The sequence below is a fragment of the Marmota monax genome, unplaced genomic scaffold (genome assembly GCF_021218885.2).
Source record: "Marmota monax isolate L192 unplaced genomic scaffold, Marmota_monax_Labrador192_F-V1.1 WCK01_AAM20220418_F8-fsc00029, whole genome shotgun sequence".
In the NCBI taxonomy this organism is placed as follows: domain Eukaryota; kingdom Metazoa; phylum Chordata; class Mammalia; order Rodentia; family Sciuridae; genus Marmota; species Marmota monax.
In genome coordinates this window covers 6,784,027-6,796,752 of record NW_026693024.1, presented here as the reverse complement: position 1 = coordinate 6,796,752, position 12,726 = coordinate 6,784,027, and the positions used below count along the sequence as shown (strand labels likewise).

At 46.8% G+C, this 12,726-nt stretch overlaps 1 non-coding gene across 1 annotated transcript; it reads right to left on the bottom strand.

Annotated features, from left to right (window-relative positions):
* Positions 1-10,924: 10,924 nt before the first annotated feature.
* On the bottom strand, positions 10,925-10,997 carry Trnaa-ugc (transfer RNA alanine (anticodon UGC)). Its single transcript has one exon. It is a non-coding gene; the product is annotated as a tRNA-Ala (tRNA).
* Positions 10,998-12,726: the final 1,729 nt, after the last annotated feature.

Genomic DNA, 12,726 nt, shown 5'->3' with positions numbered 1-12,726 from the left:
GCCGGGGGATCGCTGACTCCAAGTGGAATGGCATTTGTGCAGCCCTCCATGCGGCTGATGTAGACAGCAGAGTCCCACTGCCATGAGGACTCGGGGTTTGGGGGAGGCGGGGAGTGTCCAAAATGACCTGAAAACGAGGGAGGAAATACCAGACCAGAGGAAGCCAGGAGGGAGAGAACTCAGATCCATGTGGAATTCCCCCCAGGTCCTTGGCTGACCTCTGAGCTGGGAGAGAGTCCAGGGAACCTTCAAGAAAGAGCCAGAAGGAAGGGACCAGAAAATAAGATCCAGTAAATTTCAAAATGTTGACACCTTGGGGAGCCTGTTCTCTGACCACAGTAGAATTAAACTAGAAATCAACATTTTCAAAGATCCACAAATACCTATATTGGATATTATTGGAATCATGGATGAACTTTGAGTATGAACTGAGGGTTATATAACAATATTGAACTGACATTAAATCTCCAGATTTTTATAATTATACTGAGGTTATGTACATGGTTGCCCCTGTTCCTAGGAAGTACACACAGGAGTATTTAGATATAAAATGGCACAGTAAGAAAAAGAGAGACCGAAAGAGGGAGATAGAGAGAGGGAGAGAGGTAAAAAGGATTGGGAAGAGAATAACCAACCGAATGGGATAAAATGTCAAATAATTGGTGAAGTGGGGTAAAATGGAACATTCTTGAACTATTTTTTACAATTTTTATGAATATTTAAAATTACATCTGCATAAAACTTTAAAATAGTTAAAAACTATGATCTTTTTCACTATCCATCATTTTTACCATTCCATTTCTTTTCAGAATTTTCTGTTTTGGAGAGCAGAGGCAAGACTACCCTAGCGTGTGATGTTTCTCATCCCCACCCCAAGGTGCAGTGAATAGTGAATTTGGGACAGGGGCTCTGCCACCCAGCATGGAGGGTCAATGCAGACCACATGCCCACAGCTCCCACCCACTACTGAGCACCATCTCACTGTTATTGGGCTTCTAAGTGGATGACCACCAGGCCCTCGTGTTAAGCTGCAAAGCAAATCCCAGAGAGCCAAAGGCAAGGATCAGTGTCCACTAGACGAACTAGCAGCTATTATTGTCATCTTGTCCAAAGTTTAGAAGGCTTTAGACTGGGAAAGTGAGAGAGCAATTGTCTTTAAATAATGGGTTTGCAGGGGGTGGGGGTGGCGGGGTGTTAGAGGAGGACAGAGCAGTGAGAGAAAGGTGGCCTTACTCCAAGAACCCTTTAAAGAGCAGTATTTACTTTGTGGTCCTTTTCTCTCAAGATCATATTTCACAGGAGGGGAGCATGAGTGCCAGCTCTTCTTGCACGTTTGTCAAGTGACAGGTACGTCAGATGTGATCTCTCTGTTTTCAAAGAAGGCACTGACTCCGAGCACTCTGGTCATCCTGTGCCACCTCTCCACCGCCTTTCAGGGTGTGGGAGAGCTCCCACCTCCCGTTTCAGAGAGAAGCAGAGCCTGCTTCCCATAGTAGCAGACAAAAGTGATGGAGATTTGCCCGCTCAGCCTTCCCTGCCTCCTCCAACCAGATGCATGACCATGGGTCCTCCAATCAGATGCATGACCTCTTCCAATCAGATGCATGACCCCATCTCCTCCAATCAGATGCATCTTCCCAGAATTCTGGCGACCTCAAAGCCCTCTAGGGCAGCTGGAGTCTTCATGCTGCGGAGCGCTTGGGTAGCAGCCCAGGTGCTACATTCATTGACCTGCAGCAGGGTCCTGGAGGACAAGTTGTGGGTGTGATTCTAGGTCCTCCCAACCACTCTCCCAGCATCCTTTTTTATTTTAAATTTTTATTTTGAGTGTCTCTTTGTGTGACCATTTTTTAAATAATCGTGGTAAAATTCACATGACATGAAATTTTTCATTTTAACCAGTTCAAGTATACAGTCTGGTGAAGTATTTCCTCAATGTTATGCGGCCATCACCACTATCTGGTTCTAGAACTTCTTCATCACCACAGATAGAATCCCTGTGCCCATCAAACTGTCACTTCCCATTCCTCCCTTCCCTCCACAGTCCCTGCATACAGAAATCTGTACTGTGTCTATGGATTTGCCTGTTCTGGATATTTCACATGAATAGAATCATCTGTGGTCTGGCTGTTTTCACTAGCATCATATTCTTCCATGTTGTAGCTTCTGTGAGCACTTTATTCCTTTTATGGCTGAATAATATTCCATTGTATGTTGTTACAGTTTGGATCTGGAATGTTCCCCCAAAGGTTCATGAGCTGAAGGCTTGGTTTCCAATTTAGCAGCATTCAGAGGCCAGCTTTGGGGAAGTGATTGGAACACAAGGGCTCTGACCTCACCAGTGGATTAATCCATTGGTGGATTCATAGTTATGGCATTATTGGGAAATGATGGAAATGTTAGGAGGTAAGGTCTTCTTTGCTTCTCTGTTTCCCAGCTCCATGAGAAGAGCAGCTGCAAGATGTTCTGCCTCACCACAAGCCCACAGCAAGTGACCAAGCACCTAAGAACTAAAACCTCTGAAACTGTGAGTGAAAATAAATCTTTCCTTCTTTAAGCTGATTTTCTCAGGTATTTTGTCACCATGACAAAAAGTTGACTAACATATATCTGTACCACATTTTGTTAACCTATTTGTCTCTTGATGGGCGTTGGGATGTTTTTAGCTTTTGGAAATTGTGCAGAGAGTTTATATGAAGACTTATGTGCAAGTTATTGTTTGAATTCATATTTTTAATGCATAGGAACAGGATTGCAGGGTCATATAATTTTGTGATTAATTTATTGAGGAAACATCAAACTATTTTCCCAAGTATTCTTTTAATACATTTTTTTCTCTTAACGTGGGCCAACTTTGTTTCTGCTGCTTGTGATGAAGAACCCTGATTTTTATCTCAGTCCTTTTACTGAGGCACAGGGAGATTGAGTGGATTACTTAGAGCTCCTGGCTGGGAGGGGCTTAATCCCAGTTAGCATTCTTTTAGCTTTTTACTGGTAAGTCTAAATGAAACAGAGCTCCCTTTAATATTAAAAGCAACTGCTTTTCTGCATCTGGAAACTGGAAGATACCCAGCCCCCCACACTGGCCTAGGCAGGTGCCAAGGGAATTGATTGTAACATTTCTCTGATTAATACAGCTTAAATGAATATATATATATATATATATATATATATATATACCTGCCTATTGTCCCACTGAACCTCCTCTCCTGTAATCAAAGCTGTTCAAGCCCCTGAGTCCCCCAAAGATGGAGATTTGAGACAGAAAAGTTGTGTTCTTCTCCTGCAGGGCCGGCTTTGAGCTGAGTGGTAGAGCCTTAATTCCCAGCGACATCCAGGGCAGAGAGTGAGTCCCTTTGCATTGCATTTCCTGTGAGACACGATGTGGGGGTTCCCAACAGGGATCCCTGGAGGTGGAGGGCCCCATGAATTAGTGATGGGTCTGGGAACTATTTTGATTATTTCACAAAGTGTAATGGAAAACCTCCACCTTCCCATAAGAAAGCTGCTCAGGCTACCTAAAATGTCAAGTTTCTTTGCTTTGAGCAGGAATTAAATCACCCCAGGGTGGTAATAAGGGTTATTGCCTGCTGGTCAGAGATACTGGCTGGCAGTTATGTTTACCTTTGAATAATTTTAAAAATGGGAAAATGAATAAATTATTACTTGACAAATGCAGTTGTTTGGTAGATGAAAATGTTTTCAAACGCAGGGTCCTTGGGGAGGGAAATCGCACGATTTTTCGGTGCTAAGAAACTCACGGAGTTGGGAGGGCGTCCTGGCGGGGGCCTAGGGCTACGCGTCTGGCCTTGGTCCTGCCCAGACAGCTCGGACCCAGGAGCGACCTGGCATCCAAAGCAGCTGTGACTCCCTCTGCCCTCTCCAGCACACCTCTCCCATCTGGCCTCCTAAATCCCCTGAAGCTCGGGCCCCCATCCTAAGGAGTCACGTTGCAGCCTGGCTATTCCATGCCTCCAAGCCTTTGGGTCACCCATAATTGCTTTCTTGACATTTAGCTTGAAAAAGTGACAAAGGGCTTAGCATTTTGATTTCTGGTGCTACATCCCGTTCCTGACAACAAGTAAGCCCCGTGGGCTTCTGAGGGCGTTGGAACCGGTTCCTCCACCTCTCTGGACACTAAAGACTCTCAACGCTAGAAAGAATATTTGCTGTCTACCTAACCATGAGTTATGGACATAAATAAATTAACATTTATAAAGAGGTTTAAAAAAACAATCAAAGGCAAGGCACCAGGCAGTGAGTTAACAACGTATATACCTCTGAAGTGCCCTCTCAGGGCAGTCTTCCATGCTGTGCATACCAAAGTCTTGGACCCTTTAATCCATAAACACAGGTCGGTGGACCCCACCTCCACCCAGAGGGGAGAAAGGCCTTAAGGGAGGGGAAGCTCACTGGGGCTGTCTGTGAGTTGCCTCCCTGCCCCCCCACACTAGTTCCACCCCTCCCCCATCTGGGGGCTCCCAGAGACAGAAGGAAGCCAGTGCTGGGCGGTCAGTTTACACTCTAAGCCTTGGCTGAACTAGCTGTCTGCCCTTCATCACATTCATTTTTAAGGCTCTCCCTTGACAAGGAGGTAGCACACAATAGGGGTTGTCAGCCAAGGGGACTTGAGGGGAAGGATAAGAAATGTTTTCCCTGTGATAAAAAGAAATTTGAAAAGAGAAACTCAGACCCCTTGCTCTCTCCCTTCCAGCTTCTGGAGGTTGTTAGATGGGGCTGTGCTGCCTGATGCTCCTGTAGCCCTGTTGCAAACATGAAGGCAGACATGGCCAACACACTGCAGGTGGCAGAGCAGGAAGATGGGACAGTACTGGGGTCTCAGTGACAGTGTGGGAACACGGAGCCAGTCGTGGCTCCTCTAGACTTCTCGTTTTATGAGACAGTTTTGAAGTCAGTCTAGGTTGGGCATTTGGTATCTATGGTTGAAATCATCCAAATAATATAGCAAGTCATTTTACTCCAAGAGGCCTTAGTGGTTCATCTCTAAAATGGGGCTATTGGACAAAATGACCTTCAAAGTCCCCTTGGGGTTAGACTTTCTGGGATCCTGCACATACTACATTTTCCTAGAAGCTTCCTAAGACTTCACTGTTGCTTCAGTGGTGATTGCAATCCTCAGGGAACCCACAAGACTTCATTTCTCCCATCCACTGTGCACTTGCCAGGACCAAGGCTGTCAGCTTTTGGACACACTGTCATTTGACATTTCTGGGTCCCCTCCTGTAGATGTGTCTCCCTGAGTTTAAGGGCTGTGCTCAAACACAGAGCTTTGGAACTGGCAACGGCCGACCTCCAAAGCCCCAACCCTTCGCCACTTTGTAGACCGCTGTGTTGACCTGTTAAATAGCAGCCCAAGCCCCAGGCCCCGCACAGGCACGGGCTGCAAGAGCTGGACGGAAGGGCCAGCCAGAAGGAAGCCTGGAAGGGGCTGCCACTGCACAGTGCGACCTTGTCAGAGCCCATCAGCCCAGGAGTGGGGAGGGAAGCTGGCCATGTTTAACTTTTCCCTTCAGGGTACCCTGGTGCCCTGTCTGCAGGGGACAGAGAAGCTCCGTGAGCTGGTTCCCCCACACCCCATGCTGCTCAGAGGCCCTGTGGCCTGCGCCCTCTGGGTCAGGGAGGTGATTGATGAGCAGCGACAGGAGCGTTGGCCTGGGCCCCAGCCAGGGAGCGTGATTTGCCAGGGTCTTTTCCCTCATCAAAGGAGGTGAGCAGGTGAGCAGGACCCAGTGTTCCCCTCCGGCAGTGGCTGTGGCTTCATTCTATTACCTAGACCTGAATCAATCGCAGCCAGGACAGTCTTCTCCAGGGGCTGGGCAGGAGGCAGGAGGCAGGGGGTAGGCAGAGGAGAGCAGGCGGGGAGCAAAGAGATGGTAGAAAGGAGGGGGAAGTTCTGTGCAGCTGCAGAATCGCTAGAGGAAGGGCTGCAGATGTTCACTTGGATTATCTCGAATTTCCTGTGACAATCAAGACTTCCTTTTCCTGGGCCCATCTGGGGACATGATGACCTGTGACAGGCACAGTGACGCCACCCTCACAGAACAGCATTCAACTTTCCACCAACAGAAGGTGGAGTGTTCCTATTCCTCTGTCCCATGGAGCATCAAGTTCTTGGGGAATCCAGAAACCTGCCATCTGAGGGTACGGACACTCATGTAAGCATTTCAGAGCTGCTATTCCTCTTGTCACAAGTACCACAGGAAGTCCATAGCCCTTGTCTCTTGTGCCTTTGGGTACTGAGGTCACTTGCTGGAAGGACACGGGGTCAGTGCCCTCTGCACACAGACAGCCCTTCTTAGCTGAGGCCTCAGTCGGAAGCTCACCCACTGGGAGACCCCTGCACTCTCAGCCGTGTGTTCTGGACCTCAGACCAGCCCCTGACTCTCCACCCCACTGCTGCCCACAGACCCCTCAAAGGGCTGCCGGAATGTCCAGGTTCATCTGGGCCATGTGGGGACTGAGCATCTCCTGGGGCTGGGTGACTTGCAGGCCTCCCCTGACCTCAGCATACCCCACTGACCAGCTGTGGCTATTCGTAGGTAGGTGGGGGCATCCATGGTGGGACCCCCTTTCAGTGGTCCCTCTGTCGTGGATGTTATACGAGGTTCCTGGGGCTGCCATAGCATAGTACCCCAACCAGGCAGCTTTTAACAACAGAAATGGAGGGTTTGGGTTTAGATGCCTGTTGAAGGAACCACTGAGCTAGAGCCAGTCCAGAAATGGAAGGTTTTGGGAGCCAAAAATCTGAAATCAGTGGTGAGCAGGGTCATGTTTCCCTCTGAAATCCGGGGACAGTTCTTCCTTGCGTCTTCTAGGTGGTTGGCAATCTTTGAAGTCCCTTGGTTTACAGTTGCCCGACATCACGTGGTGTTCTCCCAGCGTCTCTGTCTTCATGTGGCTGACTGTAAGGACATCAGGCATATTGCAGTAGGTCCCTCCCTACTCCAGTGTGACCTCACATTAACTAAACACATCTGCAACAACTCTGTTCCCATGCTCTGAGGTACTGGGGCTTAGGTCTTCAACATCTCTCTTTTGAGGGGACATGATTCAGTCCATAATAGCAACCCTCAAGGATCTGGGGACTGAGATTTTCTTCTCGTTCCCTGAGTAGTCTCATGGTCAAGCTTAGCAGCAGGCAGTCCCATCTTGCATGCTCTGAAAAGAACACATTGCCCAGGAGGAAGTCTCTCTAGCTCCAGGGTGCACGTGGATGACCTGGGGTCTCACTAGGTGCACGATCAGATTCACCAGGCCTGGGGAGGGAACCAGGATTCTCCCAAGTGAGGCCCATGCTGCTGGACAGGGAGCCACCCAGTCAATAGCACAGGGCTAGTCCATGAGGCCTTGCGAAGGAGGCCAGGCCCCTCCTGCCCCAGGGAGAGGTGGGAGGCTGCAAGATTGATGTGCTTCTAGGCAGAAATTAGAATGCTCCAGCCTAATAGCCACTGAAAAACAGTCTCCCTGCTGCAAATGGATGGTTGAACCTGCTCCAAGCTTTATACTGGCAGCTGCTGGCCAGATTCTGGGGAGGGAGGAAGGACACATGGAGCTGCCAGCTCAGGGGCCCCTCATCATTCCTGCTATGTTAGCCCTGATTCCATCCAATCCCAGGCTTTCATTTCTTTGGGGAAATACCTGAGAAATGGGAGTTTGCTGGGTCAAATGGTAAATGTATGCTTAACTAATTTTAAATAAAGTATTTATTGACATTCAATCCACATACCATAAAATTTTCTTTCAAAGTGTGAAATTTGGTGGTTTTTAGTAGATTGACATAGTTGGGCAATCATCACTGTCAAATTGCAGGGTATTTTCCCAGCATGAGCTGTTCAACAAAATACGAATTTACCTATGACAGCCCCTTGCAGAGAACGAGGAGCTCTGTACTCATTTAAGCCTCAAGGCATGAGTCTGATTAAATCCTCATTTTGCACATGGGGAAACTGAGTCATGGAAGTTCAGAGTTCCTCAGGGTCACCCCGCTAGTCTGTGGCAGATATGTACTTCACACTGACGCCCAAAGTGTCTTTGACCTTGAGGTGGCCATCAGCTCTGCCCAGTCGTGGGTGACTGGCTCTGAGCAGCTGAGGGGGTGAGAGGTGCTGCAGGGAGTCAGGCCACAGTTCCCAAGTGGGAGTTGGTGTCCCACCTCCTCCCAGTGGGGAACAAGGCTGAGGGCCAGGAAGCAGCAAGGAGAGTCCCGTGGAGTCTCTCTCCAGGTGGGTGAGGGTTCCTCTGGTGTCAGGAAGCCCCAGGCAGCAGCTGGGGCCTCACTGCTTGGTCATCCTCCTGCTCCAGCTCAAAAGGACTTTGAGACATTGGGAAGGAGCCACACGCTAAGCCAGAGGCCCCTTGGGCAGTGCTCAGCTCCACCCTTCCTTCCCTCTTCTCTCTGTGCCCTGGAGCCCCCCCAGCCCTCCCCAGGGGGCTGCCCTGCTGGCCACGTGAGCAGCACACAGAAGATGGGACCAGAGGGCCCCATTATCTCTCCACCTTTGTTTTCTGCGTGCCTGGGCTTGTCCCCAGACACCTCTAGCTCCACTCTGTGGCTCTGCTCTGTTGCCTGTCACCTCCTGAAGACAGTGCCACATGCTCCACCACTCATTAACTGCAGGAGGAGCGTGTCCCAGTCCTTTCAGAACCACTTCTCTGCCGTCTCTTCTGGAAGCCCTGCTCCCTGGGCACGAGCTGTGGAGCCCTAGGGCTCATTTGGTTGTGAGATGTTGCATGAGTAATTTTTTCTTTTTGAACATTGTAGTATGATTTACATACAACGGAAGGCACAGATCTTTAAACCTAGAGCTTGATGAGTTTTGACAAATGCATTCATCCATGTAACCTGCACTCCTCTCACGATATGGAACCTTTCCATCACCTAACCCTGCCCCCAGCCCCTTTGCAGCCAATCCTTGCTCAGCCCATCAGCTTTTCTGCTGTACATTAGTTCTGACTCTTCCCTAACTTCATAAATGCATTTACTTAATGACTGATAGTTTTTTTTTATCTTATTGGTTATTTAAAATTAGTGTGTGAGTGTGTGTGTGTGTGTGTGTGTGTGTGTGTGTGTGTGAAGGGTTTGGTTCAAGTCTGCCCATTTCTTTTTTTTTAAATTTTAAATTTATTTATTTATTCTGATTTGTTATACATGGCAGCAGAATGCATTTCAATCCATAGTACACACATAAAGCACAATTTTCATGTCTCTGGTTGTTCACCAAATAGAATCACGCCATTCATGTCTTCATACATGTACTTAGGGTAATAATGTCCATCTCATTCCACCGTCTTTCCTACCTCCGAGCCTCCTCCCTTCCCCTCCCTCCCATTTGCCCTATCTTAAGTTCCTCCATTCCTCCCATGCACACCACGATCCCCATTATGGATTGCCATTCACATATCAGAGAAAATATTTGGCCTTTGGTTTTTGGGGGGATTGGCGTATTTCACTTGGCATTATATTCTCCAGCTCCATCCATTTACCCGAAAATGCCATAATTTTATTCTCTTTTAATGCTGAGTAATATTCCATTGTGTATATATACCACATTTTCTTTATCCATTCATCTACTGAAGGCCATCTAGGTTGGTTCCACAATTAGCTATTGTAAATTGTGCTGCTATGTTTACTGATGTGGCTGCATCCCCCTAGTCTGCTGTTTTTAAGTCCTTGGGATATAGACCGAGGAGTGGGATAGCTGGGTCAAATGGTGGTTCCATTCCAAGTTTTTCAAGGAATCTCCATACTGTTTTCCATAGTGGTTGCACCAATTTGCAGTCCCATCAGCAATGTATGAGTGTGCCTTTCCCCACCAAATCCTCACCAATCTATGATTGTCTATTCATTTTTTTTTTTGTATTCTTAATAGCTGCCATTCTGACTGGGGTGAAATGAAAGAGTAGTTTGGATTTGCATTTCTGTAATTACTAGAGATGTTGAACATTTTTTCACATATTTGTTGATTGATATCTTATTCTGAGAAGTGTCTGTTCAGTTCCTTGGCCCATTTACTGATTGGGTTATTTGTTTTTTTGAGTGTTAAGTTTTTTGAGTTCTTTATATATCCTAGAGATTAGTGCTCCCTCTGATGTGCATGTGGTAAATATTTACTCCCATTCTGTAGGCTCACCTCACAGATTGTTGTTTTTCCTGAGAAGAAGCTTTTCAATTTAAATCCATCCCATTTATTCATTCTTGCACTATACAAGTCTTATTATGAAGGGCCTACTTTTTCTTCTATTAAACACAGGGTCTCTGGTTTAATTCCTAAGTCCTTGATCCACTTTGAGTTGAGTTTTGTGTATGGTGAGAGATGGGGCCTTAATTTCATTTTACTGCATATGGATTTCCAGCTTTCCCAGCCCATTTGTTGAAGAGGCTATCTTTTCTCCAATATATGTCATTATATGTTTTTGGTGCCTTTGTCTAGTATGAGATAGTGTGAAGGGTTTGGTTCAAGTCATCCCATTTCTTAAAAAAAAAAAGTCTGTGTGTACACACCACACACACACGTATATGTATGTATGTATGTGAATATATATATATATATATATGTATATATATATATATATATATATATTATATATATTTTGGGCACTGGATACTGAATCCAGAAATGCTTAACCACTGAGTTATTGAGCTCTTTTTTATTTTTTAAATTTTGAGACAGGGTCTTGCTAAGTTGCTCAGGACCTTGCTAAGTTGCTGAGGCTGGCTTTGATCCTCCTGCCTTGACCTTCTGAGTCTCTGGGGTTACAGGCTTGCATCACAGTGCCTAGCTTTAAAATATTGTTTTAAAATGAACTGTAGGAATTCTGTGTATATTCTGGATATTAGTCCTTTGCAACTCTGTTATGAATATTTGACTCCCAATCTATGATTTGTCTATTCATTTTTTTTTTTTGGTGGTACTGGGGGTTGAACCCAGGGACTTGTGCATGCAAGGCAAGCACTCTACCAACTGAGCTATATCCCCAACCCTGTCTATTCATTTTCTTAATGTGTTTCAAAAAGCAGGAGTTTTAAATCTTGAAAAGATCCAATTTATCTTTTTCTCTGTATTGATGCTATTTATATCCTTCCTAGGAAATCGTTGCCTAGAAGAGGTTGCAAAGGCAGTCCCTTATAGTTTCTTCTTTAAAGTTTGTAATAGCTTTAGGCTTTGACATTAGGTGCATATAACAACTTGAATTAGTTTTGTGTGAAGTAGGGACCGAGGTTCTTTCCTTTCCTTCTTTTATTGTACAGATAATCAGTACTTTTTGCTGGAAAAACTTTTCTTTCTCCATTGAATTACTTTGCCACCCTAGTTATTTCTTACTAATGACACAGTACAGTCAGCTTTCAGTGTAGGCAAGGGATTGCTTCTAGGACCCACCCTGGATATCCAAATGCCTGAGGCTCAAGTTCCTTAGCTAAAATGGCATAATGTTTATGAAACCTACACACATCCTCCTGGATGCTCTCAATCATCTTTACATCACTGATAACATCTAATGCAACATAAAAGCTATGTAAATAGGTAGTACCCCAATTATTTAGGGAATGAGAAGAATAAGGAATCTAAACATTCAGTACAGATATCATTTCTTGTTTAGAATATTTTCAGTTCTCTGATGGAGGAATCCCTGGATATGGAGGGCCGACAGTATGGATACAGATGATTTAAGTGATATGCTCTTGATAGATTAGAGCCTGTGTAAGAGAAGACTTCAGAGATTCCCTCCTGATGAAGTCAGGCTCCCATGTGTGCATTTTGAAATCCTTTTTTGACTGGGAGAGAAGGACGTTGCAACCAGCAAACCACAGCCTGCACACAGCCCTGGCACACCTGTGTCCTGGCCATGAACTCCTCATAGCCAAAGCTGCAGCAGAGACTAGGAGGGGTTGGGGGAAGGGGGTCAGCGCAGCCTGGAGAGGGTAACACACGGATGTTCTTCTCTGATCAGGGCCTGCCTTGATTTCTCCTGTTGACCCCAGCATTCTCGCCATCATTTTGATGTGTGAGAACGTCAGGCCCTCTCTGAGGCTAGACATTTGGGGAGAAGGCTGTGGACGGTGCTCACCATTGTCTGCCTGAGGCTGCAGAGGACAATGTGCTGGTCGGTATCTTCTCAGGTGTCTTCCGTTCTTGGTAGACTCATGGCATCGTGGGAAGCCCTGGGGCGTTTGTCTCACAGAGGGGGCCTTAAATTCCAGCTCTTCCACCCACTAATGGGAGAATCCTGGGCCTGGGCAGGGGTGAGCTTCATGTTCCCAATTTCCAAGCAGACACAGTGTGCCTACCTTCCCCAGAGATTTTGTGAGAGGTGTGTCTGAGTATTCTGTACGTGATTCTCTTAGTCTTGCTGGCCATCGCACTCCAGCCAAAGTAGGAAGGCCAGAGGTTATGACCTCCATTTTAGCTTTGAGAAGATTAAGGTGCAGGGGTGTTAATGATTCATTTACAGCAGAGCTGGGTGCAGACCCCAATTTGGCCTCAGGCTTGGTCCGGGGCTCCTCCTGGCAACCCTCCTCTTGCTCCTCCCTAGCAAAGCCCCTGAGCTCCGAAAAGGGCAGGAGGAAGGAGCCGAGCAGGGCAGCCTCATCCGCGTGGCCGGAAATCTGTCTGTGGCCCCTTCCTTTGACTGTAGCAGGGCCCAGAATGAATCCCTATTTCTGAACACAGGGATGCCCAGGCCGTGTGTGTGTGTGTGGGGAGGAGG